The following is a 10,456-nucleotide window of genomic DNA, read 5'->3' on the forward strand; positions in this document are numbered from 1 at the left end:
CCAAAATCTTGTGCAATGCCACGTGCTCTAATATAGATGGTATTACATTTTTCTTTTTTGCATGGATTAGGGGTTCTCAAACTTTTTGGAGCCAGGGACCCCTTATAAGGGAAATCATTTTCCACAGAAAATTTTCCACTGTAAAAAAAATGCCTTTCTTACTTAGTATTTTAGTCTTGTTTCCAGTCCAAATATCTCAAAATTCTTAAATCAAGATGCATTTACTAGAGGAGTAAAATTACATAAGATATTAAGTCTTGTTTTCTGGGGAAATAAATCAAAATTAAGTGAGTTTTTGCTTAAAACAAGCAAAATTATCTGCCAATGGGGTAAGAAAAATTATCTTGTTTCTGTTTGAATTAAGTTTTTTTTTTTACCCCATTGGCAGATAATTTTGCTTGTTTTAAGCAAAAACTCACTTAATTTTGATTTATTTCCCCAGAAAACAAGACTTAATATCTTATGTAATTTTACTCCTCTAGTAAATGCATCTTGATTTAAGAATTTTGAGATATTTGGACTGGAAGTTAATGAGGGAGCGGGTACTGAAATATTTTTGCACAAATGGTCTTCACCCAGGGTCGTATGCAGAGTTTTCTAAATAGCCTACTGAGGTCTCAAAAGTGATCTTACTAGGGGGGTTCGGGGGCATGCCCCCCCCCCGAGGATTTTTTGTCTTTCTTGATCTACACATGTGCATTTTAAGGTGTTTTAAGGCAAAAACATTACTACAGCTTTCCAATTCCATTCCGTCTTTGTTATTCCAATACTTATACACATTTGAGGTACACAAATATAGCCTAGCCTATATTTATACAATAATAATGGAAATATGTTTAATAGGTGATTGTGTTATTTAATTGCGCTTATATCCACTGTAATTAGCAAGGAAAACACATACAGTATATCGGTGTTAAATAGAAATACATTGTAAAATGTTATCCAGGTCTCATCCTGGGCACAGTATGCTGACCTGTAGCTATATTTCCTTTCCCAAAGCTGAGCTTTGGATACTTTTCATACTGATTGTTTCTATTGTTCGTTTAAAACTTCTATCTAAAATAGCAGTTTAGTTTAGCTATTTAAATCTTATCTCGCACTTTATGACTGTTAACTGCAGCGTCGTGCGGGAATTCACACTGGGCTTGTAGCTTCGATATTTCAAAATATATTTAGTGTGTAACTTACATACTTTCCTCCTGTTTTAAAAACGCGCAACTATGCTTCCTCTTTGCGCGAGTCTCAAATCAAGCAGTGATTGACAGCGCTCCCTCCTGATTTAAAAAACGCGCAACTGTGATCACTTCTTCTTCGCGTTCGCGCGAGTCTCAAATCAAACAGTGATTGACAGCGCTCTGGTCCAATGGTGCGGTGGGCATTTTCAGGTTGACAGCAAATCTAACCCAATGAGATTGGAGGGGGGGGCACCAGGGGGGGCCAATCATATTCCAGGGGGGGCCGGTGCCACCCCGTGCCCCCCCTCTAGACACGCCCCTGCCGAGAAGTCCCACACAGCAGAGAAAGGGTTAAAATAAAGCCCTCCTCCTCTCTCACACACAGACACTGAGAGAGACTGGCAAAATTCCCATCAAATCACATTCAAACCAAAATATCTGACTTCCTGTTGGTCGGAGCTAATGACTGTAAATTAGAAAGTTGTCCGGCTCGGGGAGATAAATATAAATACCGATTTTTGTTACTGTAGGTAAAACTAATACCCCATTTTTGACTAAAGGTGGCGCTACTGAGCCCCTTACCACGCCCGTTTCTGAAACTTCACACATGCCTAGTACCTAATAAATCTGATATGCATGTTGAGTTTCATGCAATTTGAAGCATGTTAAGAGCCTCAAATGCACCCAAAAAGAATATAAAAGTTTAAAGCGTTGCCATGGCAACAGTATTTAAGATATCAATAATCCTTTCAAAGGTCTACATCTGCCGTGTGTTTACATTATACACATAAAGTTTGAAGCAAATCGGGTAAAAATAAGAGGGTGAATTCAAAGCATTTTGAAAGTGACACACTTCCTGCTGCCAGTTGGTGGCGCTATAACTTTGACTCACAATAGTCACATCCATGCGATTGGCCTCTTACAACGAACACACTGCTGAAGTTTCATCAAGATCAATTAATGTATGAGGATGTTATAACACACTTCCTGTTTCCAATATTCGCCATAAATTCGTTTCCTCGCCACGGCCAAACCGTTCGAGATATCAAAAATCCCCTCGCAATTTATCATCCTCCATGTCTTGACTTCATGCACACCGAGTTTCGTGGTCATCCGATGAATTCTCTAGGACAAGTGTTTCAAATGCCAGAACATGCGTTTCCATACAGCCCATAATAACCGACTTCCTGTTGGACTGGCGTAAAACTTAGAGCACGAAAGTTGTTCGGCCCGATGAGATCTATACGTGTACCGAGTTCCATATTATTACATGCAAGCGTGTTTGAGATATGGACATGTTTTTGAATCCCATTCCAGGGGGCGCTGGCGAGCCCCCCTGCCACGCCCGGGTCCCAGCTTCAGTCGGGCCCTAATGGCCGCGGGTTCTGACATTTGTGCAAAGTTTCAAGAGTTTTTGAGCACGTTAAGGCCCCCAAAAGTGCCCAAAAGGTAGTAATATAATAATAAATATATATATATATATATATATATATATATAAATATAGCTGCAAGCAGCGATTACGGGCCCAAGCCGGTGGCACCGCCACCCTGGTGCCTTTAGTTACACTAAAGGCACCGGGCTGGCGCTGCCACCGGCTTGGGCCCTCCATCGCTGCTTGCAGCTATATTTATATATATATATATATATATATATATATATATAAAAAGCCGCCACCCCGTTGCCTTTCGGGTTCCTGTGCACGACGGGCAATAACGTAACCCCGCTTTGACTGTCGAGAAGAAGTCTGCTTTAGAGCTTGCATCAGTGTGAGTCTTTCTGCTCCCCTCCAAACACACACAGAAAAGGGGGGGGGCTGTCTGTGTGTGTGCCCTCCCTCCCTCCCTCCCTCCCCACACACACACACACACACACACACACACACACACACAGAGAGAATGGCAGGGGGAACTCTGTCAGAGAGAGACAAAACCACATTCAAACCAAAATATCTGACTTCCTGTTGGTCGGAGCTAATGACTGTAAATGAGAAAGTTGTCCGGATCGATAAGCACAATATACAGACCGAGTTTTGTGACTGTAGGTAAAAATAACCCACCCACTTTAGTCAAAAGTATCTTGAAAGTAACACACTTCCTGCTGCCAGTTGGTGGCGCTATAACTTTGACTCACAATAGTCACATCCATGTGATCGCCCTCTTACAACAAACACACTGCTGAAGTTTCATCAAGATCAATAAATGTATGAAGACGTTATAACACATTGTGTTTTTCTTTTCTCGCCATAACTTCGTTTTCTCGCCACGGCCAAACCGTTCGAGATATCAAAAATCCGTCCGCAATTTAGCGTCCTCAATGTCTTGACTTCATGCTGACCGAGTTTGGTGGCGATAGGATAATTTTTCTTGGACGAGTATATCAAATTCCAGGGGCATGCATTTTCATACAGCCCATAATAGCCGACTTCCTGTTGGACTGGCGTAAAACTTAGAGCACGAAAGTTGTTCGGCCCGATTAAATCTATATGTGTACCGAGTTTCATATTATTACATGCAAACGTGTTTGATATATGGACCAAGTTTTTCGGACCACGTTCAAGGGGGCGCTGTTGAGCTCTCCTGCCACGCCCGGGTACCAGCTTCAGCCCAGCCCTGATGGCCGCAGGTTCTGACCTGTGTGCAAAGTTTCAAGAGTTTTCGAGCACGTTAAGGGCCCCAAAAGTGCCCGAGAAGTCCCACACAGCAGAGAAAGGGTTAAAATAAAGCCCCCCTCCTCTCTCACACACACAGACACTGAGAGAGACTGGCAAAATTCCCATCAAATCACATTCAAACCAAAATATCTGACTTCCTGTTGGTCGGAGCTAATGAGTGTAAATTAGAAAGTTGTCCGGCTCGGGGAGATAAATATAAATACCGATTTTTGTTACTGTAGGTAAAACTAATACCCCATTTTTGACTAAAGGTGGCGCTACTGAGCCTCTTACCACGCCCGTTTCTGAAACGTTGCACAAGTGTACTAGGCAATTAATGTAAAGTGTCTGTCGAGTTTCATGCAATTTCAAGCATGCTAAGAGTCTCAAAAGCATCAAAAAAGAATATTAAAGTTTGATGCGTTGCCATGGCAACAGTATTTAAGATATCAATAATCCTTTCACAGGTCTAGATCTGTCGTGTGTTTACATTATACAAATAAAGTTTGAAGCAAATCGGGTAAAAATAAGAGGGTGAATTCAAAGCATTTTGAAAGTGACACACTTCCTGCTGCCAGTTGGTGGCGCTATAACTTTGACTCACAATAGTCACATCCATGTGATCGGCCTCTTACAACAAACACACTGCTGAAGTTTCATCAAGATCAATTAATGTATGAGGATGTTATAACACACTTCCTGTTTCCAATATTCGCCATAAATTCGTTTCCTCGCCACGGCCAAACCGTTCGAGATATCAAAAATCCCCTGGCAATTTATCATCCTCAATGTCTTGACTTCATGCACACCGAGTTTCCTGACGATTGGTTGAATCGTCTAGGTGGAGTATTTTAAATTCCATTGCATGTGTTTTTTAAACTACGCCAAATAGCCGACTTCCTGTTGGGCTGGGGTAAAAAGTCAGAGCATGAAGGATATATGAACCGATGAGATCTATAAGTGTACCGAGTTTCATATTATTCCATGCAAGCGTGTTTGATTTATGGACCAAGTTTTCGGACCCCGTTCCAGGGGGCGCTGTCGAGCCCCCCTGCCACGCCCGGGTACCAGCTTCAGTCCGGCTCTAATGGCCGCGGGTTCTGACCCGTGTGCAAAGTTTCAAGAGTTTTCGAGCACGTTAAGTGACCCAAAAGTGCCCGAATAGTCGTAAGAAGAAGTCTGCTTTAGAGCTTGCATCAGTGTGGGTTCTGCAAAAGTGCGCATCGAGGGCACATATCAACCACAAAGTATGCGTGAGCACCCTTCTGAAACCTAAAATGAAAAATAAGACACCCTACAGTCTCATGGACTTAACGGCCACATGAAATCAGCAGCCATTGTAAGTACACAACACCGAAAATTCCTATGAAGTGTGGTATATATATTCATTGAAATTACTGTACTTTAAAACACTTGTTTAAAAGAAAAAACACATGTATACATAGTATAAAACACTAGATGGCACAATATACCTAGTTTTAATAGTCTTTCTGCCCCCCTCCCCACACACACAGAGACAGGGGGGGCTGTCTGTGTGTGTGCCCTCCCTCCCCTCCCCACACAGACACACACAGGGGGGCTGTCTATGTGTGTGTGTGTGCCCTCCCTCCCCTCCCCACACAGACACACACACACACACACACACACACATACACACACACACAGAATGGCTGGGGGAACTCTGTCAGAGAGAGGCAGAGAGAGACAAAACCACATTCAAACCAAAATATCTGACTTCCTGTTGGTCGGAGCTAATGACTGTAAATCAGAAAGTTGTCCGGCTCGATGTGCACAATATACATACCAAGTTTTGTGACTGTAGGTAAAACTAACCCCCCCACTTTTGTCAAAAGTAACACTTCCTGCTGCCAGTTGGTGGCGCTATAACTTTGACTCACATTAGTTACATCCATGTGATCGCTCTCTTACAACAAACACGCTACTGAAGTTTCATCAAGATCAATTAATGTATGAAGACGTTATAACACATCGTGTTTCTCTTTTCTCGCCATAATTTCGTTTCCTCACCACGGCCAAACTGTTCGAGATATCAAAAATCCGTCAGCAATTTAGTATCCTCAATGTCTTGACGTCATGCTGACCGAGTTTGGTTGCGATTGGATGAATTTTCTAGAAAGAGTGTTTCAAATTCCAGGGGCATGCGTTTTCATACCACCCACAATAGCCGACTTCCTGTTGGGCTGGCGTAAAACTTAGAGCACGAAAGTTGTTCGGCCCGATGAGATCTAAATGTGTACCGAGTTTCATATTATTACATGCAAGCGTGTTTGATATATACGGACAAGTGTTTGAATCCCATTCCAGGGGGCGCTGTCGAGCCCCCCTGCCACGCCCGGGTACCAGCTTCAGCCGCGGGTTCTGACCTGTGTGCAAAATTTCAAGAGTTTTCGAGCACGTTAAGGGCCCCAAAAGTTAGGGATGCATCGATCCGATATTCAGTATCGGTATCGGCTCCGATATTGCCATTTTTGCCAGATCGGGTATCGGTCAGACGAGGCCGATCCAAATCCGATATGGTGCGTATACTATTCTGTGCTATTGTTAAGCCCCACAAAAGGCACAAAAACATTATAAAGCACCATAAAGTTGTCGTGCACTATATTATAAGTGTTCGCTGTTCGGAAGCCATTATATAGTATAATGTGAGATAGAAATTAATATTTAAGTCATTAAATTCAAGATCACGTTCACTTTTCCCTCCGCTGCGGCTGTCAGTCATTCTCCATTCAGCATCAAGCAGTGCGTCACGTTCGGTTACGAGTCAACACGATGAAAAACTCTCTCCAAGATGATTCAAAGTTACTATAATTATACTTGATCTGTAGATAAAGGGCTATGGTTTTACATTAAACAACTTTATCTTGCTGGACTTTATTGCTGTACCTTAATCATGTTAACGTTACTTTCTACCGGGTGTCTCTCACAACACTGGAGTAGAGTCAGAGCATTATAATTGTTCTTCACGCGCAGATTAACTGACATTTAAAACTGTTTAAAGAAAATGCTCTGTTTAAAGAAACTATTGCATAGATGGATAGATACTGTATAATACACTACGCATCAATATGCCTTTCCTTTGTGATTTGAACTTTTCAATGCGGAATCGACGCGCTGCGCGCTGTGACTCGTGTTGCTTCATGCGCATCATTCTGCGCTCGCGATGCGCATAAGCGCTGTGTGCCGCACTGTACTGGAGCCTTTCATATCATAATACAGCGACGCAATGAACGATTATTTCTAGTTCTGTCCTATCTATCATATGTTGCTGCCTCATTAAACCGCTGTGCTATAAATTTAAAACATGTCTCAATTTTATAGTAGGCCTAGGCTATATATAAAATAATTAATCTTTTTGATTTTTGTTATCTTGTTTTTCATGAATGTATTTTACAACAATACAAAGAGCAATGTGTAACGTTTTACCAAATTTAGTGTTACACTTATTGTCTCATATTTGTTCCCCACTAAATGTTTTTTTCATGTTCAGATTTAATACAATTATTGTGCACTTGTGATTTTTTTTTTGGCTAAATTTTACTGCTGAATTATCCACTAATCTAGTTTATAATAGCATTTTTGTCACAGATTATGATCATATTTTTTTTTATTTGTTGTTTTTCTTTATAATGAAGTTGTCTGTATTAAGTAGATTGTGTTTAACACAAAATAGTGACTATCAGTTCAACACACAGAGTTATAGAAATTCTACTTGATTAAAAATAAAAAACTGTGCTGGTATCGGATTGGTATCGGTATCGGTCGATACTCAGAATGTTTGGTATCGGATCGGATCGATTCTGAAAAAATGGTATCGTTGCATCCCTAAAGTGCCCGAGATTTTGCACACAGCAGAGACAGGGTTAAACTAAACTAGCCCCCCTCCTCACACACACACACATACACAGATCCCCCCCTCCCCTCCCCACCCCACACAGACAGACACACACACACAGAATGCCAGAGAGACAGAGAGAGACACAATTCACATTGAAACCACAATATCTGACTTTCTGTTGGTCGGAGCTAATGACTGTAAATTAGAAAGTTGTTCGGCTTGATAAGATCAAAACACACGCTGAGTTTTGTAACTGTAGGTAAAACTATAACTAAGTTATAACACACTTTATGCATCCTTTTTTAATCATAAATTCGTTTCCTCGCCACGGCCAAACCGTTCGAGATATCAAAAATCCGTCCGCAATTTAGCATCCTCCATGTCTTGACTTCATGCACACCGAGTTTCGTGGTCATCGGATGAATTCTCTGGGAGAAGTGTTTCAAATGCCAGAACATGCGTTTCCATACAGCCCATAATAGCCGACTTCCTGTTGGACTGGCGTAAAACTTAGAGCACGAAAGTTGTTCGGCCCGATGAGATCTATATGTGTACCGAGTTTCATATTATTACATGCAAGCGTGTTTGAGATATGGACATGTTTTTGAATCCCATTCCAGGGGGCGCTGCCGAGCCCCCCTGCCACGCCCGGGTCCCAGCTTCAGCGCGGCTCTAATGGCTGCGGGTTCTGACATTTGTGCAAAGTTTCAAGAGTTTTTGAGCACGATAAGGCCCCCAAAAGTGCCCAAAAGGTAGTAAAATAATAATAAATATAGCTGCAAGCAGCGATTACGGGCCCAAGCCGGTGGCACCGCCACCCCGGTGCCTTTAGTTGCACTAAAGGCACCGAGGTGGCGGTGCCACCGGCTTGGGCCCTCCATCGCTGCTTGCAGCTATATTTATATATATATATATATATATATATATATATATATATATATATATATATATATATAAAAACCGCCACCCCGGTGCCTTTAGGGTTCCTGTGCACGACGGGCAATAACGTAACTCCGCTTTGACTGTCGAGAAGAAGTCTGCTTTAGAGCTTGCATCAGTGTGGGTTCTGCAAAAGTGCGCATCGAGGGCACATATCAACCACAAAGTATGCGTGAGCACCCTTCTGAAACCTAAAATGAAAAATAAGACACCCTACAGTCTCATGGACTTAACGGCCACATGAAATCAGCAGCCATTGTAAGTACACAACACCGAAAATTCCTATGAAGTGTGGTATATATATTCATTGAAATTACTGTACTTTAAAACACTTGTTTAAAAGAAAAAACACATGTATACATAGTATAAAACACTAGATGGCACAATATACCTAGTTTTAATAGTCTTTCTGCCCCCCTCCCCACACACACAGAGACAGGGGGGGCTGTCTGTGTGTGTGCCCTCCCTCCCCTCCCCACACAGACACACACAGGGGGGCTGTCTATGTGTGTGTGTGTGCCCTCCCTCCCCTCCCCACACAGACACACACACACACACACACACACACACACACACACACACACACACACACACACAGAATGGCTGGGGGAACTCTGTCAGAGAGAGGCAGAGAGAGACAAAACCACATTCAAACCAAAATATCTGACTTCCTGTTGGTCGGAGCTAATGACTGTAAATCAGAAAGTTGTCCGGCTCGATGTGCACAATATACATACCAAGTTTTGTGACTGTAGGTAAAACTAACCCCCCCACTTTTGTCAAAAGTAACACTTCCTGCTGCCAGTTGGTGGCGCTATAACTTTGACTCACATTAGTTACATCCATGTGATCGCTCTCTTACAACAAACACGCTACTGAAGTTTCATCAAGATCAATTCATGTATGAAGACCAAGGCCGGACTTACCATTGGGCTTGACTGGGCTCAAGCCCATGGGCCCCGCTCAATAGGGGGCCCCGCCCTTTTACGTTTGATTTTTTTCAATAATATATCCAGGGTGCGATTTGCCGGGGGGGATGCGTGGGATTTCCCCCTTTCTGGTCAATGTATCCCTGCCTCTGCTTAATTATTTGTATCCCCGGTGGGGATAAATTTATCCCCCCCTCAAAGTGATCATAGTGCTACTAGTGGCGAGACGGATCACAAAACTTATCACGGATCCGTGGTTTGATTAAAGTCAATTTTATTTTAAAATGATTACTCACTCACTCTTGAGCGTCTGGCGCGAGTGATTTCAATGTTAAGTCAATGTAACGCGCGTCTAGAGGTCCTGCGGCGCGGTGTTTAGCGCGGCGCGGTAGACGCGAGCCTCATTCGCGCATCCAGTTTGCGCGAATGAGGCGAATTGCTAACACAGATCATGTCTTTTCTATCATTTCACTGTAGCTCAGCATCGCGATCAGTGTTGTGCCAGTTCATACTTAAAAAGAACTAGCTCAAAGTTCAGTTCACACAGATGATAATGAACTAGTTCATGTCATAGTTCTTTCTTTTTTTTAAATGAACTAAGTTCACATATCTAAAAATGAACTAGTTCACGTTCATTTGTTAAATTATTTTAACAAAGATGTAGGCTATTATTAATAATAATGTTATTTCAACACAATATCTCGTTATTTCGAAATAATGTGTGCGTGCATCTGTAAATCCGGTGACGCGTGTAGGCTATTGATTTTTATTAATAAACAAGTGTTTTCTCTAAAAGTGTCGACTCGGCTGCAAAGATGAAGTTGACGATCGCCATCTCCGTGTGAACGCGCTTATAGAAAGAAATGCACATAAATAAGCCTAATAATGGATTATCAGAGAGTAGCC

Source organism: Phoxinus phoxinus, assembly GCF_949152265.1.
Source record: "Phoxinus phoxinus genome assembly, chromosome: 6".
Lineage (NCBI taxonomy): Eukaryota > Metazoa > Chordata > Actinopteri > Cypriniformes > Leuciscidae > Phoxinus > Phoxinus phoxinus.